Raw genomic sequence first — 24,632 nt, forward strand, 5'->3', positions numbered from 1 at the left:
TACAGGCAAAACGTTCCACCTTTGTTAACATATCACATGAAAGGCCTCAATAACATCCTCAAAACATCCTCTGAATGTTGCAGTTAAAACGTTATGTCTAAGTTAACCTTAAACCTTATAGGAACATTATTTGAACAAATAGTTAGTCCTTAACATCTATCACTGTACATATCACCATTCAAACATATTTTAAAAGTTGAACAAACCCCACACAGCTCTGTGAAATGTTGACTTTATTTAATCATTTCAGTAAAAACTAACGTTCATATTTCTCTTTTTGATCATAATGCTGATGAACGTTCAAAACAAAGCACTTTGGCAACTTACCACATACGTTTTAAAATGCTTAATAAGCACCGTAAGTTTCATGATATAATTTCTCCGTTATAATCGGTTGTTTCCGTGAACGGCCGACGGTTGTGTGATGGCAAATGCTGCGGCTGCAAGGCATTGTGGGGCAGCATTTTCTCCTCTCCTTTCGGTAAGGGAGGTTCAGTGGTTCCTAAGCTAAAGGAGGTTATAAAGGAAGTTTGAAACCTCCTTTCCTATCATGTAGAGAATTTGAACGGCACTTATTAAGATGTATGCGCTCATACATCTTAAGAGAGTTATCACCAAATTGTAAGAATGTTTTTAGAGAACGTTATCCTACCTTTCAGAAGAACATTCTGGGAACCAAAATAAAACGTCCCGCTGAAAACGTTTTAAGAACAGTAGGGCATAATGTTCTAATAATGTTATCAAAAACATCTTAAGAAGGTTATCAAAAAGATCTTAAGAAGGTTATCACCAAACATTTCCAGAATGTTTTTAAAGAACGTTATCCTACCTTTCAGAAGAACATTCTGGGAACCAAACTAAAACTTCCCGCTGAAAACGTTTTAAGAATAGGAGGGCATAATGTTCTAACAATGTTATCAACCACATCTTAAGAAGGTTATCAAAAACATCTTAAGAAGTTCATCAAAAACATTTCAAGAAGCTTATTACCAAGCATTTCAAGAATCTTTTTAAAGAAGGTTATCCTACCTTTCAGAAGAACATTCTGGGAAACAAAATAAAACACCCCGCTGAAGAAGTTTTAAGAACTGTAGGGCATAATATTCTAATGATGTTATCAAAAACATCTTAAGAAGGTTATCAAAAACATCTTAAGAAGGTTATCACCAAACATTTCAAGAATGTTTTTAAAGAACGTTATCCTACCTTTCAGAAGAACATTCTGGGAACCAAAATAAAACGTCCCGCTGAAAACATTCCTAGAACAACGAATGGTAACAAACATTTCTGGCAGGGAACTCACACATGCCACCGCAAACATGCAATAACTGCTTACAGCTTATCATGAATTACGTGCTTGTTTGTTTTTCAGATTTTTTTTAAAACATCCTTTTCAAACAAATGCAACAAGTTTGTTATTTAAAGCGCTCTAGAAATAAATCTGACGTTGATCATGACCGTGTTAATATTTGCCATAACAGCAACGTTTTATTAAAAAAGAATAACATCCTGAAAACATTTTCAGAATGTTTCTTGGAGAATGTTCTTCAATTGTTATCATGTAACATTGAGGGAACGTTTTATAAAGAACATCTTTAATGTGTTACCCAACAACGCCCAAAACACATCCTTAGAATGTTGCAGGAAAAACGTTCCACCTTTGTTAACGTATCACATGAAAGCAGGGGTCGGCAACCCGCGGCCCTCGAGCCGCATGTGGCCCTTTAAGCCCTCTGCTCTGGCTCCCTTGAGCTTAGACAAAAATAAGAAGAAAATAAAGGTATTTGTAGGACTATTTAAATGTTGTTGCATGGTTGAAAATGTTTCGTATCTTGTATTTTGAGGTGATACTGTGACACATAAATAAAAAACAAAAAGGTTTTAATTAGGTCAACTAAAATATGCGTCACATCCTGCTACGGTCCCGCGCCAGCGCTTTTTCCTGCGGGTGAATAACCTGATCCCTGGCTCGATGAGCGAACTATTGATAAATCAAAGAAAATAAAAGTACCGGAGGAACACAGGATTTAATTCTGTGTGGACAGAGTTATATGCTTTCACAGCAAACAATGCTGGTTTACCGGTATGTTCAATATGTAGAGAGAAGTTGTCAAAGGTGCTGCAGCCTTTACGTATCGAGGAACAACACGGGAGAGGAAGACAGCTGACGATCTTCAGTCATAATTCAATGGGGTATGTAATTGATTTCAGAAAACACTTTTTTTTATATTCCATAGAATGCTCTTAACGTCCCGATAGCAATGAATATATTAAATGCTTTGACAATAAATACATAAATAAATTAATCTCTGGAAGCCGTAGCGCTGTAAAAAGCACGACCAATCATCTGAGCCGGCCCGGCAAAAATAACTGGATGGCCTACCTGCCTGTCAGCCTTCCATCTGTGCACAAACTTATCTCGTGCCCTCATTGGTCATGTGCGCGTTCGTGTGTGTTGGAGGAGGGACTCTGTAAGAAAGTCTGAAGGAAGAGGCAGATCTTTTCCGGTTGTGTATTTTCAAATTCTAGCGCACTCGAGCTGGTTTCTCCATTCTTACCTACCCCACCGTTAACTCTTTTTAGGGTGCAGCTATATGTTTTATTTATTTCAAAGTGGGCCCATTTTAATTATATATTTGTTTCTTCCAAATGTGCAGATGACTCCCCAAGTGCTGTGTTTAATTTATTTTAAAGTAGGCCTCTGTATTATTTGTAATTCTCCTTATAGGAGTTCTTTGTTTCTTATTATAGGTTAACAGTTTTATATAACGTAATAAATAGCCTAATAAATGCAAAAAAACTGTAGTTTCTGTCTGATATAACAATAAATAGAACTTTATTAGCTATCAAGCTATGAAATATGTTTTGCGGCTCCAGACAATTAATTTTTTGGGCAAAAGGAGCAAAATGGCTCTTTTGATCAAAAGGGTTGCAGACCCCTGCATTAACACATTAAAGATGTTCTATAAAAGAACATCTTTAATGTGTTACCCCAACAACGTCCAAAAATACATCCTTAGAATGTTGGAGGCAAAACATTCCACCTTTGTTGACTTATCACATTAAAGGAACATTTTATAAAACACTTTCTGTCATCTCAGGCCTCAATAACATCCTGAAAACATTTTCAGAACGTTTCTTGGAGAATCTTCTTCATTTGTTATCATGTAACATTGAGAGAACATTTTATACAACCCTTTCTCTCATCTCAGGCCTCAATAACATCCTGAAAACAATTTCAGAATGTTGCTTTAAAAATGTTCTTCATTTGTTATCATGTAACATTGAGGGAACGTTTTATAAAAAAACATCTTTAATGTGATACCCAACAACGTCCAAAACACATCCTTAGAATGTTGCAGGCAAAACGTTCCACCTTTGTTAACATATCACATTAAAGGAACATTTTATAAAACACTTTCCGTCATCTCAGGCCTCAATAACATCCTGAAAACATTTTCAGAATGTTTCTTGGAGAATGTTCTTCATTTATTATCATGTAACATTGAGGGAACATTTTATACAACCCTTTCTCTCATCTCAGGCCTCAATAACATCCTGAAAACAATTTCAGAATGTTGCTTTGAAAATGTTCTTCATTTGTTATCATGTAACATTGAGGGAACGTTTTATAAAGAACATCTTTAATGTGATACCCAACAACGTCCAAAACACATCCTTAGAATGTTGCAGGCAAAACGTTCCACCTTTGTTAACATATCACATTAAAGGAACGTTTTATAAAAAAACTTTCTGTCATCTCAGGCCTTAATAACATCCTCAAAACATCCTCTGAATGTTGCAGTTAAAACTTTATGTCTTAGTTAACCTTAAACCTTATAGGAACATTATTTGAACAAATAAACATCCTAAAAAGGTTCTTTGAACATCAGATTAAAACGTTTCTTTAAAACCTTGTTAGAACCAATAGGTAACGTTAGCCAAAGTTGTGAGAATGTTCCCCGCTAGCTGGGTACTCAGTATTGGCATATCCAGCCATGCAGTAGGGTGGTTTGTGAACTACCTCTCTGAAAGGTCCCAATGTGTTCACTTTGATGGGCTGTCTTCTGAGTGGTTGAACATTGCTAACGGTGTTCCTCAAAGTTCTGTTTTAGGTCCACTTTTATTCACTATATATATCAATAGTTTAGGTGAAAATATGGATGAAGCTACTTTACATTTTTATGCGGACGATACCGTGATGTCTACTGTGCAGGTCCCCCCATTAAGGAGGCTGGTGTTAAATTACAGGCTGTTTTTAACATTATTCAGACTGAGCTCTCTGAACTAAAGCTTCTTTTAAATGTTGATAAAACCAAGGTAATGCTCTTTTCTAAAGCTAAAAAGACTACAGACACTGCTTTGGATATTGTTACTATGCAAGGACAAGTACTCAAAGTGGTTACCTGTTATAAATACCTAGGTATCTGGCTTGAGGATTGTCTTACTTTTAAACTTCAGGTCATTAATCTGCTTAAAAAGCTGAGGGTTAGACTAGGTTTCTTTTTCAGAAACAAGTCCTGTTTCTCATTTGAAGCCAGGAAAAGGCTAGTCACTGTGACCTTTTTACCTCTGCTGGACTATGGTGATTTGATCTACCGTAATTTTCGGACTATAAGCCGCGCCTTTTTTTCCATTTTTCGACGCTGCGGCTTATATAACGGTGCGGCTAATCTATGGATTTTTACAGCTAACGGCCACTAGGGGACCTCCTAAATCTATGGATTTTACAGGTTACAGTCCACCACCTTTAACTCTATGGGCTCTATGGCCGGTCCGCGCCCCCCATCTTTAAGCGGCGGGCTCCAGCAGGAAAAGCTGGAGGCCGGAAAAGAGTGAGAGAGGTAGCGCACAAAAGTAAAAGTGGAACCGAGAGTGGTACGAGAGACAGAACGAGAGCAAGACAGACAGACATTACGAGAGCGAGACAGTTTGTCCCCGTACCACTGGTTGAAAACAACTGCTGTAGATCACTGCCGGTACCAGAGGCGCGGGAAGGTATTTTGAGTGGGGGTGCGGAGGTGCTGGACTCCAGTGAACAGTATTACGGGCACCATAGAGCACGCACAAAAAAACTCCCCACACGCAAACACACAGTAAACCCGCGACTGTTACAATGAAGGCTCGATAATCAGCTCACGGCATATAGGCAGGGGTAAAGTGCTATTTTTTACGAGTGGGGAGCGGACCTCACCTCCTCTAGGGGGGTCCGGGGGGATGCTCCCCCGGGAAGATTTTTTTTAAATATTGAAGTTAAAAGCATCAATCTGGTGCACTTTGAGAGCAACATTAAGAGATCTATGGATACATCTCTCAACACCCAGATGAAACACAACTGTAAGCAGATGTTCTTTTTCTTTATGGATATTTTACAAATCACTCCCCTTTCAAACTGTATTCTTGTTTTACTGCCATATAGTATTTCATAACTGTTTTTCCTTTATTCTCTTATTTTTTTTATAACTATAATGATCATGTGAGGGTGTGCCGCGGAAATAATCTTTTGAATATTTTTTGACCAAACCGTTTGAGACCCACTGAGATAACTTAGACTAAAGTTAACTATCTAAACACTCAGAGAGTCCTTTAGCTCACCTGAGCCTCTCAGTCTGAGAGGAGAGCTCTCCTCCAGCTTGTTGTGGAACAAACAGCTCCGTATGTCCGTTAGTGCAGCTAGCTAACCAGATGCTAACAACACGATCCCTGCTGCTGGCACCGGTCCCTCTCTCTCTCCCCCTCTCTCACACACACTAAATGCGCTATTTCCGCACACACACAGAGCCGCGAGCTTGAATGACACAAGCACAGTTTTATTTCCATGCAACTCTCTGATTGGTCTGGTGTCTTGCCTCTGTTGCATTCACTGAACACGGGAAATTACAGTCCTGCCGTCCTTTCTAGTGTCTTGATGAGGTTCACGTAAAGCACGGTTAATGTATTATATTATTGAGGTAGAATTGTCCGGGGCTACAGAAAAAACATTTGGGGCAGGCCGAAATATTATTTTACCAACAATGTGGAATTTATTGGCTACATATTACACAGATTATGCACAGCGGGAGCAGCAATAACCGTCAAATAATAATTCAGACAGGGGAGCTCCGCACCCCCTGCCTGCCGCTAGGGGGTGCTGCAGCACCCTCAGCACCCCCCTTCCCGCGCCCATGGCCGGTACATCCGCTGGGAGCGCACCGTTTAAGTTTGAAAGTTGAAAAGTTTGTGTGTCTGAAACACTATGTGATACAGTACAGTTTACACAGCACAGTACATGTTCTGTAGCTACTATTGCACTAAATGGTAACACTTGAATACGTTAGGCAAATATGCAACTTGTTTGTTGAAATGTTAATAAATGGGAGCTTCCTCAAACAGCCATCTCTTTCCCGACAATCCCCTCTGTGCACGAACCCTTACATATGGTAATTAAACATTAAAACACCTGCGGCTTATAGTCCAGTGCGGCTTATATATGTACACATCATTCAATTTAGCTGCTGCGGCTTATATTCAGGTGCGCCTTATAGTCCGAAAATTACGGTATATGAATGCACCTGCTCATTGCCTGGAAAAGTTAGATGCCGCCTATCACAGTGCTCTGAGATTTGTTACTAACTGTAAAGCACTTACTCATCACTGTACCCTGTATGCCAAGGCAGGTCTGCCTTCACTAATTGTACGGAGGCTCCGTCATTGGTACATGTTCATTTACAAAGCCATGTTGGGTAAACTACCTTTTTATATCTGCTCTCTGATCTCTCAACGAAAGTACTTATTGCCTTAGATCTCATGGTGTTGTTTTATTAAATGTGCCAAGTGCTAGGACTGTCTTAGGGAAGAAAGCCTTTAGTTGTGCAGCTCCACTAAATTGGAAAAGTCTGCAAACATGTTTAAAACTGAGCACTTTGGTTCCCCAGCATCATTTTAAAACTTGGCTGGGTGACATGCTGTTTGACACTCATGGTACCTGTCACTAAGTAAATAGAGTTTGTAAACTGTACCCAGTAGATTATGTTGTATGTCGTCCTTATTGTTGTTCTGTTGTTTTTATGTTACATGTGTAACTAATGTCCTGCAGGTCACCCTTGAAAACGAGATCTTTTGATCTCAAGGGGCTTTCACCTGGTTAAATAAAGGCTACAAGACAGAAGGAAGGAGTAAGGTGTCCTCCGACAGTCTAAGCCTATAGCAGCTAAACTAACTTGTCTACGTACATGGACTGCCTTAGGATAGGTTGAGGGAAATGGGTAGCAAGTAAGAATTAAGGAACAGAGGTGGAGAGGCACAACGTGTCTACGTACATGCACTCCCTTAGGATAGGTTGAGGGAAAAGGGTAGCGAGTGAAGTCTAATCGGACAGGAGAGAGAGATCAGAGATCAGCTGCTGCTGACGGAGACATGCAGAACAGGGGGAGGAAAAGAGAGTCTCCGTGTATTATTCTTATATTATTATATAGTCGTTATTAATTTGTTTTAAAGCTCAATAAATAGCAAAGAAGACCTTTGACCGGCACTTTTCTAATTTTGTCAGGAAGATTTAAACTTTAATGGACATGTTGTCGGACGGAAACGGAAACGCTTGCCTCTAGGAGGGAGAAAAAGAGAAACAGCCAGAGCCCTGCCTCTCCCCACCTCTGCTGCTAAATCCACCGCGGAGAATAAACAGAAGGGCAACCATGGCAACCATGCTCTGGGAAGTCTTCTTCGCTGCTTTTGTTGTATTTTGTGGCGGAAGTACAGCGTCACTTACAGGCCTGGCATATGTAGTACAGCGTCTCCAGCGGGTCGAGTGGTCTCGTGTGAATGGACACGTTTATTGAGCCGATTGCGTGTGAACGGAATACTTTTTTGATATCGAATTTGGTTCATTTTCGTTTCCGTTCCCGTGTAAAAGGGGCCTAAACCTGAGACGTCCTGCAGGATATACTCATTAGCATGCACAGCAGGGGCGGCTGGTGGAAATGATTTTAGGTGGGGCTATTGTAATGGTGAATAAACCACACAGGGAACATTTTGAGAAATTACCCCTTAAATTAAATTGGCTACACTATTTCATCATTGCTGTTGTATGATTGGTGTTTAGCTACGGTATTTAGCGTCTACAGCACCTCCGCTTTTAGGATTGACGTAGACCCAAACGTCGCCCGGAGGTCCCCCGGTGTTGTTGCGGGAGCTACTGCACTAGCTAACGCTCCACTAGCTAACGCTAATGCAATACCGCCATTGCAAATGGTGCGGCGGGCTTCAAACACGTTCCCCTCCACTGGTTTCAACCAAGCACTAAATTTGATGTTTTCTAACCAAATACGGTTGAAATGACACTTCCCCATATTAATTTGTAAGTAGATTCGAAGATACATGAGTTTCTGACTGCCGCAAGCTGAAGCTTGGTTGCTAGGTTACTAGCTGGGTGTTCTCCGATAAGGGGCCGGGGGAAACACAGTTAGTGATTACTGGTTCCATGTTGATTTAATTCAATACAAATTGTTAGGGGGAACTGAAAGGCTATTACCGTACTGGTTACTTTGCAGCCCGGACATTTTCCCCAAAACACATTTAGACGCTATCGCAACACAGAAGTACCTTTCAGTCCGATCATTTTTAAGACCTTCTAAATCATATTTAAGACCTTTCTTATTTTTTTGGTCATATTTAAGACCTTTTTAAGGCCTTACATTCAGATTATCAAATGTAATACTTTTTAAGACCCCGCGGAAACCCTGAGGAGACGAACATTATATGCAGACACAGACGTGGTTCAGAAACACAGAAATATTAGAAAACAGACCATTAAGGCAAAACATCTAGTTTGATGGATGCTGTCAAAACTCAACTACAATTGTGTGTGTGTGTGTGTGTGTGTGTGTGTGTGTGTGTGTGTGTGTGTGTGTGTGTGTGTGTGTGTGTGTGTGTGTGTGTGTGTGTGTGTGTGTGTGTGTGTGTGTGTGTGTGTGTGTGTGTGTGTGTGTTTATTTAGCACGGGCACATAGTATCTGTCCCCGGCTGTTTGAAGAGCAAGCATGGGAAACAAAAGACAGTGTTTACCTCTTTGCATCCAGCTAGTCACACACACAGTTACAATCACACTCCCTGTAATTGACATAATTAATTGATAGTTTAGCTTCTCACCATCATTTGCTGTGGCCCACTGATGTTAACGATCGTAACTGAAAGGCTGCCTGTCAAACGTAAACATTCAGCCACTTGACTCGCAAACTCTCGCGAGAGTTTTACACAAGACGGATCCTTTCTAGCCATAACCCTGCACCGGGCGCTGACATTGGCGCCCGGTGATCAACAGATTTGACAACGCTGATTGGCTGAAATTATGTTTCGGAGCCATAGCTTACAGATAGCAACAGTCAGCTGCTAGTGGCTGCTGCTGCACTGGTTGAGGGCTCCTCTCTTAGCGCCCAGACGAGAGAGGGTAATGATACAGGGCAAGGCCAGGCAGGAAACATGTGACTTATCAGTAACTTTAGACATTGTAAAACCATTTTAAACGAGATTTTATTGTAGATTATACATTTTACTGATACCAATTATATAATATTTACCTTGTTCATTAAAAATTAAAATTAAAAAAATATATTTAAAAAATATATATAAAAAAATAATAATAATAATAATAATTTGATTTTTTTTTTATTTGTAATGTGGGAAGAGGTGGGGCGGCGCCCGTAGCGCCCCTATGGGCCGGCCGCCACTGATGCACAGCTACAAGTAAAAGGATCCCACAGCTACTGGTGGTATCTAATACCAGTCACCTTGCCAGATGTGATGCTCCTTCATTCTGTTTCCACTTCAAAGTGACTCGTAAGAGATTGATTTGAGTCTGCAGTGTGCAATATAACACTGTTTCCCTTTCAGAAGCAAAGCTGCAGTTTTATGCTCAGGAAAGAGAAACTGCTCTCTTTCGATTCCAGGTGTAGGATTAGCATCATGTAGTCACTAACTGCAGTGACACACAGAATTTGCACTTTGCTTTTGCTATGGAGCTGAGGTAGTGGCCTTACCTTCCAGTTTAGATAACAAAAAAAATAACATTTATAAAATAACTCGAAACGTTTTAAAATAACTCAATGTTCGCATAGCTTCCTGGCCACCAAGCACACAGAAAGCAGCAGACAGTTGGCACCTAGCTGGTTGTGAAACAGGACTTGTTGAAGACTAAACCAGAGCTGAAAAGTGAATATTTAACTTTCAATCATGAAGTGAACCCAAACACCATACACCAACATATGATAGTTTTGTTCTGTGTTAAGGCCAACAGCCCTGTTATTCATTTAAATGAGTCCAGTCTGGTCATAGCTGTCACAAAATAATGCATGGTTATCTCGCAAAAAACACATACCTGGCTTTTGCACATTGGGATCATTATCATCATAACCAGACAAGACGCGGTGTTGATAGATTACTTACATTTAATTTAGCTGACACTTTTATCCAAAGCGACTTACAATAAGTGCAATAAACCATAAATATTTTCTTTTTTAAATGCTGATGTATTTCTTAAACTGTGCTAAAATGTTTTTGTGTGTTGAATCCAAGCCAAGGTTCAACCAGAACCGGTGGGTTTTCCGATTGCGGCGGAAGATGTGTAGACTTTCTGCAGTCCTGATATCAATGGGAAGCGGCTTCACCAATTTGGAGCCAGGATAGGAACAAGGCGTGTCTTTGTTGAGAGGGACCTATGTCCACTTCACAGTGGGGGTGTAGAATGCTGTATATCAAATGAGTGCATGCAAACATTTGGATATATTACTTTTGAATGAACACATTTAAGCTATTTACCTCACAATTGTCACATAACGATTAGCATTAGTTAATAGCGAAGGTGATTATATTTTAGAACACTAATGGTCCATCATTTTGATATACATTTTTTTTTCTTTGAACAATTCGTAATACTCAATTTCCCTACACAACAACATGTTTTGCCTTGGGTTTGGCACAGTTCAGTCACCCAAAATGTATTGAATATAAATCCCAAATTATAAAAATTAACGACATTTGTGTCAGAGACTACTGGACTACATGATGGATTGATAAGGGATAACGGAAGATGATGCCCATTACAAGTTTGATTACTATCATTATGTTTGGGGCTCAGAGATATGACTCAGTGGGAACAATATAAATCAAATCTATTGATAGTTTCCAAGAAAAGGATGTATTAATGCAAACATCAGCAAAAGTGGAACATATACATTATTCATGATCTTCTTTCCTCTATAACAGCATTTTTTACCTTCAATAATGCTCATTTGAAACTTGAAACCGACCATCTGCTCAAAGATGTAGACTTTGTAGACACAGCTTCCTGTAAGTGTACATGATGTGTCTCACCTAAAATAACAATCCAATTATTGATTATGTCAGATCTAGGCAAAACTAGTCATTTAGCCTTCATTCAGTCCAGTTTCAGTGATAAATACTTTTTCAGAGTAACTTAAGCTCATCCCTACTCACTTGGACAGAAGCTAGCAGTAGCCTACTTAACCGCGGTGAATTTAGTTTTAGGTTGGATATTCGACAGACATTCGCGGACCCGCCAGCAGCGTCAGTTTCCCGGACACGCCGGCAGCGTCAGTTTAACGGGGAGATCTTCTCCGCGAAACGAGGCTTTCACTTAGGGACCATCAACAAATGACATTTACAATTACACAAGAAAAATGTTCTTTTTAATAAATCGACAGCTTCTCGATCGTGTGAATGTGAAGCAAATTCACCCTAGTGCATACATTTATTGAACAAACCTCTTTTTATTGCATTTTAATACTTTAAATAGGTTTTATTAATATTTTTGATGGAAACATTTGCTTATTTCTTCAATAACTTCCAGGTCATGTGACCGATTCACTCAAAATCAGTGCTGGGGCAAAGAACTACACTGGCTGCATAGGACACACCTCTTTTTATTGCATTTTAATAGTCTAAATATTTTTATATTAATATTTTTATGGAAAAATTAGCTTATTTCTTCAATACCTTCCAGGTCATGTGAACTAATCACTCAAAATCAATGCTGGGTCAAAGAACTACACTGGCCGCATAGGACACACCTCTTTTTATTGCATTTTAACACTCTAAATATTTTTTATTAATATTTTGATGGAAAAATGAGCTTATTTCTTCAATACCTTCCAGGTCATGTGACCGATGCACTCAAAATCAGTGCTGGGTCAAAGAACTACACTGGCTGCATAGGACACACCTCTTTTTATTGCATTTTAATAGTCTAAATATTTTTATATTAGTATTTTGATGGAAAAATGAGCTTATTTCTTCAATACCTTCCAGGTCATGTGACCTAATCACTGAAAATCAATGTTGGGTCAAAGAACTACACTGGCTGCATAGGACACACCTCTTTTTATTGCATTTTAACACTAAATATTTTATATTAATATTTTAATGGAAAAATTACCTTATTTCTTCAATACCTTCCAGGTCATGTGACCTAATCACTCAAAATCAATGTTGTGTCAAAGAACTACACTGGCCGCATAGGACACACCTCTTTTTATTGCATTTTAACACTCTAAATATTTTTTATTAATATTTTGATGGAAAAATTAGCTTATTTTCTTCAATACCTTCCAGGTCATGTGACCGATTCACTCAAAATCAGTGCTGGGTCAAAGAACTACACTGGCTGCATAGGACACACCTCTTTTTATTGCATTTTAATAGTCTAAATATTTTTATATTAGTATTTTGATGGGAAAATGAGCTTATTTCTTCAATACCTTCCAGGTCATGTGACCTAATCACTGAAAATCAATGTTGGGTCAAAGAACTACACTGGCTGCATAGGACACACCTCTTTTTATTGCATTTTAACACTCTAAATATTTTATATTAATATTTTAATGGAAAAATTACCTTATTTCTTCAATACCTTCCAGGTCATGTGACCTAATCACTCAAAATCAATGTTGGGTCAAAGAACTACACTGGCTGCATAGGACACACCTCTTTTTATTGCATTTTAACACTCTAAATATTTTTTATTAATATTTTTGATGGAAAAATGAGCTTATTTCTTCAATACCTTCCAGGTCATGTGACCGATTCACTCAAAATCAGTGCTGGGTCAAAGAACTACACTGGCTGCATAGGACACACCTCTTTTTATTGCATTTTAATAGTCTAAATATTTTTATATTAGTATTTTGATGGAAAAATTAGCTTATTTCTTCAATACCTTCCAGGTCATGTGACCTAATCACTCAAAATCAATGTTGTGTCAAAGAACTACACTGGCTAAATAGGACACACCTCTTTTTATTGCATTTTAATACTTAAAATATTTTTATATTAATATTTTAATGCGAAATTGAGCTTATTTCTTCAATACCTTCCAGGTCATGTGACCTAATCACTCAAAATCAATGCTGGGCCAAAGAACTACACTGGCTGAATAGGACACACCTCTTTTTATTGCATTTTAATACTTAAATAATTTGTATATTAATATTTTGATGCAAAAATGAGCTTATTTCTTCAATACCTTCCAGGTCATGTGACCGATTCACTCAAAATCAATGTTGGGTCAAAGAACTACACTGGCTGAATAGGACACACCTCTTTTTATTCCATTTTAATACTTAAAATATTTTTATATTAATATTTGAATGCAAAATTGAGCTTATTTCTTCAATACCTTCCAGGTCATGTGACCTAATCACTCAAAATCAATGCTGGGCCAAAGAACTACACTGGTTGAATAGGACACACCTCTTTTTATTGCATTTTAATACTTAAATAATTTGTATATTAATATTTTTAATGGAAAAATTACCTTATTTCTTCAATACCTTCCAGGTCATGTGACCTAATCACTCAAAATCAATGTTGGGTCAAAGAACTACACTGGCTGCATAGGACACACCTCTTTTTATTGCATTTTAACACTCTAAATATTTTTATATTAATATTTTGATGGAAAAATGAGCTTATTTCTTCAATACCTTCCAGGTCATGTGACCGATTCACTCAAAATCAGTGCTGGGTCAAAGAACTACACTGGCTGCATAGGACACACCTCTTTTTATTGCATTTTAATAGTCTAAATATTTTTATATTAGTATTTTGATGGAAAAATGAGCTTATTTCTTCAATACCTTCCAGGTCATGTGACCTAATCGCTCAAAATCAATATTGGGTCAAAGAACTACACTGGCTGCATCGGGCACACCTCTTTTTATTGCATTTTAATACTTTAAATATTTTTATATTAATATTTTGATGGAAAAATTAGCTTATTGCTTCAATGGAGGATCCTGTGACCTAAGATGTTCATCGTCATAACCACACTGTAGCTATGTTCGTATGACAAATAAAAACCTTGAACCTTGATTCATGAATTAAAGTGCTACTTGTTGTTTTGCCCGCTGACCGGCTGGTCCTGTTGCTCGTCTTTTTTTTGTAACTAGCTGATGCTCAATCTAATCCTGTTCTTCAAAGTCACTGTCGGACTCAGAATTCTCAGAAATGCGACCCACACATTCTGATACACCTTCCTCTTCCTCTACATCATCGTCAAATGGTTCTCTCTCTTCCAAAATCATTTGCAAGGCCCTCTGAGCAGAGCATAATTTGGCCATCTTGATCAGTTGTGATAAGACACACACACACACACACACACACACACACACACACACACACACACACACACACACACACACACACACACACACACACACACACACACACACACACACACACACACACACACACACACACACACACACACACACACACACACACACACACACACACACAATTTCCACATTCGTGTTAGCCCCGAACCTCCTGTTTGTAATATAAATGTGTAGTACAGTGGGTGGTCATTTTAAATGTGTTTTGATATAAGTTCTTCACAGAAAATTTGCCAACGCCATTGAGTGTGAGGTTGAACAAATAATGTATCATATCATTTTTGTTGATTTATTTATATAGATTTTTTGATTAGATCATAGATACGTCCATGAGTTAAGACCAGGGTTAAGACATGATATGATGATTCACACTCATGTACAGGTGGCGGTATGCACCTTTAAAGTTGTTTGCAATACGCCAAACATCGAGAGAAGAAGAAGAAGAAGAAGAACACGAAGAAGATATTTTGGAAACCAGATCACATTGTTTGATCTAAAAATGGTGCGCTTCAAAAAAGGCAAGACAAAGAAAGCTTTAGACCTGTGGCAACAAGCAGGAGGTAGAGATTTCATCACCAGGTCTTTAATTTCTCATGGTTTTAGTGAAGTTAATGTTACAACTGAGCAGTGGTCCTCAGTTACACTTACAGTGTTTAAAGGTAATAAGAAAGAGCATCTTAAGTGGTTGAGGGTCATCTGGGGTGAAGACCGATGTGGAGTCCGGACTGAGGTGCTTCAAGCAGGTACTGTTAAAAAATAATTTTGATGAGCCCCAGAGCAGAGTCCCGCCTCGGATACCCGGCGGATAACCCGCAAAATAGTTGTGTAACGGGCAGACCCGGCGGCAGACATACGTCTCTGGGCGGGCATTTGATTTGCCAGGGCGGGCCCACCCCGAAACTTACATTTCCCGGGAAATCTGAATTGTCAACGGGGGTGGGGACTTGGGCAAGCACGCAGGCAAACTTGAGGAGCGTACACAGGGTGGAGTGAGGTTGAGCGATAAAGAGAAGGGGGAGAGAGAGAGAGAGAGATTGAGCGAGGGGCAGATAGCGTGTGCAGCGGTCTGTTTGCGCACAGAACCGGAGTTTGTGAGAGAGCCGGCTTGAGAGTCAATTTCTCTGAGTTGCCATATTCCTTTCATGAACCACTTCCTGATATCCATTGTTGCAGATAAATATAAATGATAATAGACAAACTAACCTAGCAAGAGTATACTGTCAGGCTGCTGTGCCGCATCTCACTCAAACACCCACATGACTCAACCCAGCGAAAAACCAGTCTCGCGCGCAGCCTTTCATTCAGAATTTCATTCAGAATTTCATAGCAAAATAAAAAAAATGATATTAAACTAATCTTTCAACATAGTTTAAAACAAAAATAAATATTAGGACAGAGCCCTACAAATAACAACCATAAACATAATAATAAAACAATTACAATGTTGTATTCAGCCCTGATTAAAACTGCGGGCCCAAATCCTCGATGGGCGGGCCCAAATCCTCGATGGGCGGGCCCGGCCCCATGGGGCTCGCCCATGACGCCGGGTCTGGTAACGGGCAAAACATACACGTAGGCCCATTTCCAGGGGTGCACATAACTGGTACGCAGGTACGCATGCGCGGAAACAATCTGAATTGCGTACCGTCACTTGTGTCACAAAGCGCATTTGCGTACCGTGGTACTTGTGAAGCTTTTCCAGAAGGCGGTTCGATCACCGGACGACAGAGTCGGTCTCCGTGTGCACAGACGGGGCTAATGTTAACGTCGGTCTGTACAACGGAATTGTGCCAAAAACTACGCCAACCGGCTGCGGAGGGAGACTCACTGGAGAACTGCGCTAAAACAGCTGATCACAACGTTCACGCTCTGTGGTCACAAAGTACTCCACTAGCCCCCCCAAAAATTCACAACGGGTCGGGTCGTGGGTCTTATATCATCAGGTCGGGTCCAGATTTGACTTGAAGATAATTGCGTGTAACGGGTCGGTTCGCAGTTGCTACTGAGCTACGAGGGTTCGGGTGGTTGCAGATTTGCAAAACTGGACCCATGCAGGACTCTGCCCCAGAGGCTTTTAAGTTGAAGCTTAACCCTTGTGAATCCCTTTTTAAAAACATTACTCTGAAAACACTAACGACAAAAATGTCTGCATCTAAAAATACTGTAATAAAGATATTATAGGCTATGTTAATAATGTTGTTCCACTTTCAATTACTTACATTTTTTAACCCAATTCAGTGCTGATCATAATTATCAAATGTTCATTCACTTTTATTTTTTTCGCTAGGGATTTGAAAGTCACTATTTTGATTACACATTATTAAGAACATGTTTCCAAAACACTAACATCTTTACCAAATGCCGTGTCATATTCTTAACACAATCAGAATGCTCGCAAAATTAAACAGTAGCCTGGATAATACATTTCATTAGGGAGGCATAAGGGTTAATGTTCTTATTTAATTAAATACTACAGCCATCACAGTAGGATGTTAACATAATTTACTGTAATTGACCCAAGGATGGCAGATTGCTTAAAGTTGCATTGTAGTCATGCAATAAGAGATACAGTAGTTAAATGAGATTTTTTACTTTTGTAATGTTTGTATTTAGGAAAATATGTTAGTGAAAGAGGGAGAGATGGACAGCACAGTATCAAGAAACAGTCTTACAGCGCACCTACGGGTGAGGAAGACGAGGACACAAGTCAGGATGAAAAGGAAATAAGTAACGCACAGCCACATTCTGAGATAGACACAGAAGAGTCAGACCAACAAAGTACAGAGACAGACACCAAAACGACAACAACAATGAACAGAAAGGGACAAACAGGCAAGGACAAGAAAGGGCCAGAAAAGGATAAAAAAAGAAAAACAAACAAACGAAAAACAGGGACAGAGCCTGTGGGGAAAGATGAAGATAAGAACGATGAAGAAAAACAGTCTTACAGCGCACCTACAGGTGAGAAAGACGAGGACACAAGTCAGGATGACAGGGAAATAAGTAACGCACAGCCACAGTCTGAGATAGACACAGAAGAGTCAGACCAACAAAGTACAGAGACAGCCGCCAAAATGACAACAAAAATGAACAGAAAGTGCAAAGCAGGGCCAAAAAAGTTCAAAATTGCCATGACAAGAAAACAATGGAACAAAATTAAACCTAAACATTGCAAAAAAAAACTCCGTCCCCCCTGGACTGATACATTTTATCAGGAATTTTTGAAAAATAATCCATGCTGCACACTTGCTTTCAAATACCAGCATGTTAAGACAAATGATAGCCGTAAAAAGAATTCGCCATTTTTCTGTGCCTCTGCAAAATGCACATTTAATGGATCCAACGCTGTCTACAGTTTCTCAAAAAAGAACAGGCCAAAATCAACGGATAAAAAAATATTTTTTAAAGTCATGCGCATTGGTGAAGTTATACACCATAAAAATCAAAGGCGATTTAGACCAGCAAAATACACGAGAAGAGGAACAATTTCCAAAGCCTTAACCAGTGGTGTCAGCAATTATTATTACACTATGTTGAGACAGACACCAGTAGAGGAAATAATGGCTGGTAACATAAGCAGAAGCCTCACCAAAGACGTATTAAAGAAAATATCCTCTGAAGTGAAGAAAAGTGCAAGGCTCCACGATGACATGATGCTTGAACTCATGTTGACTCAAAAAATAATCAAAGAGAGCAGCAGTCATGCATCATCAAAAGGCTATCTTCAGCACCTACAAATTGATCCGTTTGCTGTGCATTTATACACAGATGCTGGAATAAAGATATTGACTGAGCACTTGAAAAAGCCAACACCTACGGCCCTCTACCTTGATGCCACAGGCAGCGTGATACAGAAAATTCCTGATCAAAATAAGCGGGTCTTGTATTATGCTTTGGTTTTGCCCGGAATGGGTAAGGATAAGCCTCCCTTGCCTGTCACAGAACTGATCACCAATAGCCATTCCATTCCATCTATTTCCCATTGGCTCATGGAATTTAAGAGAAAGTTGTCTTACACAACAAAAAGAAAGATAGCACAGGTTGAGACAGATTATAGTTGGGCTCTGATAAACAGTGTGCTTCTGTCTTTTAACAGGGAAAATATGTCAGTGTACCTTGACAGAGCATTTGAGATAGTGTCTGGACAAACTGAACTGATTCCTAACTTCACTGTGCTGCATCTGTGCTCTGCTCATATCATGAAGGCTGTGTCACAAGCATTTGGAAAAAAAACTGTAGACAGAGGCACACAGGAATATGCAACATTCTGTTTCGCGTACATCCTGAACTGCACAAGTATGCAGGAAGCCTTTAATGTTTTTTATCATATGTGTGTGCTTTTTGATGCAGAGGAGTACACTAATTTGGTGAAACAGAGCAAAATGTACCTCGACAAGTGCATTTTGCAAACTCGGGACGTGAAACTGGAGGAAAGTGGACATGTAATGAGAGAGGAGGAGAGCAAAATGGAAAAAAATGCTCATAACATTATTGGAAAGTCCCCTTTTACACAAGGTTTTCAAGTCAGACGGGACCAAGCAGAGTGTGACATTCTCTCTGACGATGCTGTTCATGTAAAAAACCACTACCTCTGTCCTGGTGCCATTGATGCACTGTTAAAAAACTACATGGGGATCTTCCCATTGTGGAGTGGTTTGTTGCTTGGGGATCTGTCGCGACATAGAAAAGGTACCTCTAAAAAAGATGGAAGTCATAAAACCAGGGATACCAACTGCCATGTTGAGCTCTGGTTTGGGTTGGTCAAACACTCCATCCTTTTAAAAAAAAAGTACCTGAGACCAGCTGAGTTTGTCTCCAAAATGTATGCCTCAATACAAGGAAGATATATAGAGCACATTCAGCAACACAATCTGCCAATGCATATTCTGGACAAAAACTTTGGACATCCTAGCAGGCCAGATGATGACCACGAGGAACAGTGGAATAAGCGGGAAAGTTCTGCTGGTCACACCAAGCCCAAGTCCAAGTACTTCAATCCACCAAAAACACTACCCAACCCCAAGAGCCCACCTGCCACAAAGGTGAAGAAAAGAAAAGTGGACCAACAGGAAAAATATGCACAGGGAAATGTGAGTTTCTCTAAGACTTACTATGTTCAGAGTGTGTAAATTGTTCTCCAGCATTTTCATTGTAACAATGGAATAAGTAAATATTGTCAGAAAGTAAAGCATGGACTAAATTGGTGAGTGAGGTGAAGGACAAAGGACATGAAGTATTATAACCCAATATGATTAGGTGCATGTTGTAGGGGGAGAATATGAAGATGAAAAATGTAAATACAGCATACAAACTTATAACAGAAACTAGATTTCTAAATCAGACTTTAAACTGCAATTACAGTTTCTGTTCCTGAGCAGCCTGTTTAATGTCATTTAGTGAAAACTCTAAAAGGGACTGAGGTTAAATGCATACACATGGACAGTTTAATTATATTTTGTGTATGTAGCTTTGATGGTGCATACAAAAACAAGGCCTCCACCCAAACATTCAAGATTGTTAACCCTCTGGTATCATTCAAATGCGCTACCCTAATTAGTCATTCGGGACAAAAATGTCCAGAGTGATACCGGAGGGTTAAAAGATTCCTCAAGTGTCCATATTAAACAGAATGCATCTATTTCCCCTCAATCTTGACTTAGTTGACCTGGCTGTGGAAAAAAAAGGACACCGAGGTGGTCGTGGCAGTGCTCCCCTCACAGATGAAAGGACGCATCTTACTTATCCGCCACTGTGAGCTATGCTCACTTCGACCCCACCAGTGGTTGACAGGGGAGGTATGTTACTACATGTTTCAAGTGTCTGAAGTTTCACTCTACACTGTGTCATTTTCTTTATCTAGCATTTAACGATTTCTGCCCAAAAAGTATCTGAAAAAAATGTCTCGATACTTTTGTCAGTCACAAGATTCTCAAAGTTGCAGGGAATGAAAGTTCAGTATAACTGGGAATATGCATTAATTGGCAAATTGTTATGATTTTTTTTGCCAGGTAATTGAAGGCGTGTTTCATGTTGCTGCCGACAAATTCGGCGTTGTGAACAAAATGTACTTGCTAAATCACTACACAGCAGGTGTCATTTTGTTCGGGGACAGAACTCAGCTAACATCTCACAGTTTACCAAAGGTAATCAGTGGCGTCAATTCAGCCAAAGCTAAGGTATCGCAAGGTTACTAGTCACATGACTTAACTACAGTATCAATCAATATACATGCCCAGCAAATAATCATAACAAAAGTGACAAGTCTGCTATGTAGCTTTTCTGTGTGGTTAGGAAAATTTGAACTTTTTCAAATGCAGCCTCACTCACATCCCGCTAGCGCAAGTAACTATGGACACAAACACTTAACTACGCACGTCAATCAATCAATTCAGTACATTACCACATTACGCACATTACGCACATTACCCCGCATAACACTTGCACCATCGTAGCATTGTGCAACACACAGCTGAATATCTAAACTCGATAATTCCTTTATTATTTTCTGGGCCAGGGATTCAGCTGTCAGGTCCTTCATGTGATAGGTTCCAATGGCTCTTTCCTTTATAATCCCGTCATGTACATAACGGATCAAAATGGCCAGCTGCTCCTTCTTAGACAGGTCTTTCGTTTCATCCACTAACACTGAAAAGTACCGTGCTTCTCCTACTTCATTTATGATTATACTTCTGATATTTTCCCCAATAACTCTCACCATATCATTCTGGGCTTCTGGGGAAGAATAGTGCGCATACCTGCGTTCCTGTTTGCTTTTCACGTTCCTGTCATCTGTTGCAATAACGTCCAAAAGTTCAAGGAAATTTCCTTTATTTTCATCCTCATCTCTCTCGTTGTGGCCACGGAGAGGGAGGGCCTGTCTTCCCAGAAATGACGTGATTTTGAACAAGGATTTGACGTGAGCCCGGTTCTCCTGCACCTCATCTGTCCTGTTTGCGTCAATCCGACTTGCGATGGATTCCTTATGTCCGCTGATCACAGCCTTAAAGTTAGACCACGCTAATGCAGCACAATTGTGTCTACTGCTCCCTTGATGATCCCGGAGATTTTTTTTCATGTTCTTCCAACATGTGTATCCAGTGTCTATGAACACACGCAGTCCATGCCTGTCACCTGTTAAAGTTGAGGCTCCTCCAAAATGACGGCATGCAAAGCAATAAACTGCATCTTCTTGCGCAGAATATTCAACCCAGTCATATTCCTGATACACACTGACATTAAAGCGTCTTCCATTTCTAGTTGGGAAGTGGGTCAAACGAGGACGCCTGAGTCCGTCTGTTTTACATCCACTAATATCCTTCTTCTCTGCTCCAGTTGACCCAGAGGCTGCTACTGCTGCTGCACCCGGGCCTTGACCTTCCTTATCGCTGTCCACGTCTGATCCAGCTCTTTCAATCTGAGAAATTGGTGGGGACTCAGACTCGGATTCAATTCGAGAAGTCGGTGTGGACGAGTTCTCAGCCTCCATGCATGTAGTCTCCGTCTCCCTGTTAGCATCTGCATCCCCGGCGCAGGTGCTGGAGTGGCTAACAGCCTCGTTAACAGCTTGAATCCCACCTTCACTACCTGGTCCTTCTCCCTCTGCTGCTGGGGCAACATTGGAGCCATCACCTTCACCTGCCTTTTTTTTGATAAAAAAAGATTCTAAAGTTCTTTGCTTTCTTTTCATTTTAGTTAATTAGCTTAGCCGAAAAATAAAAAAAACCGCGATAACATGACCCGCTCTGACCTCCGGCGGCTTCTCGTCAGGAGATACCACATTTCAAGATAGGTAGGGGGGATACGTTACGATAAGTATTGGGAAAGATAATATCTAGACTAGAGAAATCGATTGTGTTGTTCTGATTTTCATTTGTATTTAATTTATATGTATTAAATAATAGAATAATCAATACAAATTGACACAGAGTAATTCCATAAATTTATTTTTTTAAAACGAACATTTACATTTTCCCCTGGAGCCAAGGTGTGGCAGCTGCCATACCTTGCCATACCCAATTGACGCCTCTGAGCACTCATCCAGATAACATGTGACTGTTACCTGGTTTTGCAAAGATAGCAGCAGAAATGTCATTGGTGATATTTAGACTTTAGAAAGGGCTGCTTGGTCATGAATGTTGGTGTCGGCAAACAATATTACGAATCCTCTATTCAAACATAATATTCAATGTGCATCGATATGAAAATAACAAAAAAGTTCATGCTGGACTCAAACCCGAGTCCCAACAGTAAAAATTAATCATGCCCTGCGCATTACGAGTGCGCCACGAATCATCACGTCCTAACAAATCACCACAGCTCATTTTGTTACATTAACATTGTCAACAAGTTCTAGAAAAATGCAACCCGACATCATATTGATAATAATATATGATACAAATGTAAGACTGACAACAATAATAGTTAGTAAAGGATTTATTGATGTGAATGTTTTGAACAGTGAACACTTAATACAGAAATCGTAACAGTTTAACATGGGCGGGTCACATTTTAACCTGGGCGGGTCCCAGTTCCCTGGGAGGATCGGTTTAACACAGATGAAGACTTCTCCATTCAACACGTCCTAACAGATCACCAGAGAACAATAAATCAAGTCGCTGTGTTGATGCCTGTTACATCACATTACATTACATTGCATTTAGCTGACGCTTTTATCCAAAGCGATTTACAATAAGTACATATGAATATCATGTTTGAATAGAGGATTCGTAATATTGTTTGCCGACACCAACATTCATGACCAAGCAGCCCTTTCTAAAGTCTAAATATCACCAATGACATTTCTGCTGCTATCTTTGCAAAACCAGGTAACAGTCACATGTTATCTGGATTAGTGCTGCACAATACCGTTTTTATAAGGGATACATGTGTGGTTAGTCTTTCATATTAAACATGATCGCTGGTAGATAGCCACAGAAATCGTAGCACAATTTAACCTGGGCGGGTCACATTTTAACGTGGGCGGGTCCCGGTTCCCTGGGAGGATCACAGTTTAACACAGATGAAGACTTCTCCACGCTGCTTTCAAACTGTGAGTAAACACCGTGTGCTTCACTTGGAGGCTGTCTGAAGGTATACACAGATGGACTTGGACATTAACTACGATATTCCGTAATAAGTCTGGCAACAATAGCTGGTTTAAATGATTTATTCGAGCAACTCGTTTGTCTTGTTGTAGTCCTCGCTGTTCGCGTCCGGATATCGCCATCGTAATCACAACCTCACACACTGGTACTGGATGTGCATCAACGTGTTCCTTAGAAGCTAAATATACCAAAAGATGTATGTAAACGACAGAAGAAAGCGATCGAAATGTGTATTTCAGTCGAAAGCCACGCACCCCACTGAAACGAGTTGATCGGGAAACAAGTTGATCGGGAAACAAGTTAATCCGGAACACCGGTGCTGTCCTTGCAAATGTCTACTGCAATCTCCGACTCTGGAACCAAATCATCATATGCAAAAAGCCGTAAGAAAGGCCTCATTCCCGAAACACAGGCTAGCTCAGAGCATGGTTCAGACGCCGCTGGAACGAGCCACAGCTCCCGCACGACACACATTCAGGTGTCCCTTCCGTCCTCATTGGGAGTAGCTTGTAATATCCTTGCGCCAGAGGAAGTCCCGAGTTCTACGCCAGCTCCGGTAACAACCCCTCTCTCGTCCTCTCTTGTGTGTCAGCTAAGAGTCGCACTGTCTCTCGGTCGGCGGGTATTTAAACACCAAAAAGGCAGGAGCAAGCTGACTCCGGCATTCTCAAAGTACCTGCCATCCTGTCCTACCTTCTCGAAGTAAAATCAGCGCTTGAAGCCTTTAATTCCACGATATATTCCCGTGAACAAACTCGATTTCCTCTGCCTGCAATGTAAACAAATGTTTCTACTTCCGCGTTCAACCACGTTGTGCCGCTGACGTCACCCCCCCCCCGAGGATTCTGGGAATTGGAGTCCCAGA

The 24,632-nt window shown here is 40.1% G+C and overlaps 1 long non-coding RNA gene across 1 annotated transcript; it reads left to right on the plus strand.

The window, feature by feature from the left end:
- Positions 1-19,594: 19,594 nt before the first annotated feature.
- LOC307020728 lies at positions 19,595-20,804 on the plus strand. Its single transcript, XR_013802965.1, has 3 exons — positions 19,595-19,753; positions 20,324-20,458; positions 20,672-20,804. It is a non-coding gene; the product is annotated as an uncharacterized lncRNA (long non-coding RNA).
- The last annotated feature ends 3,828 nt before the right edge of the window (positions 20,805-24,632 follow it).

This window comes from Notothenia rossii, assembly GCF_949606895.1.
Source record: "Notothenia rossii genome assembly, chromosome: 9".
In the NCBI taxonomy this organism is placed as follows: domain Eukaryota; kingdom Metazoa; phylum Chordata; class Actinopteri; order Perciformes; family Nototheniidae; genus Notothenia; species Notothenia rossii.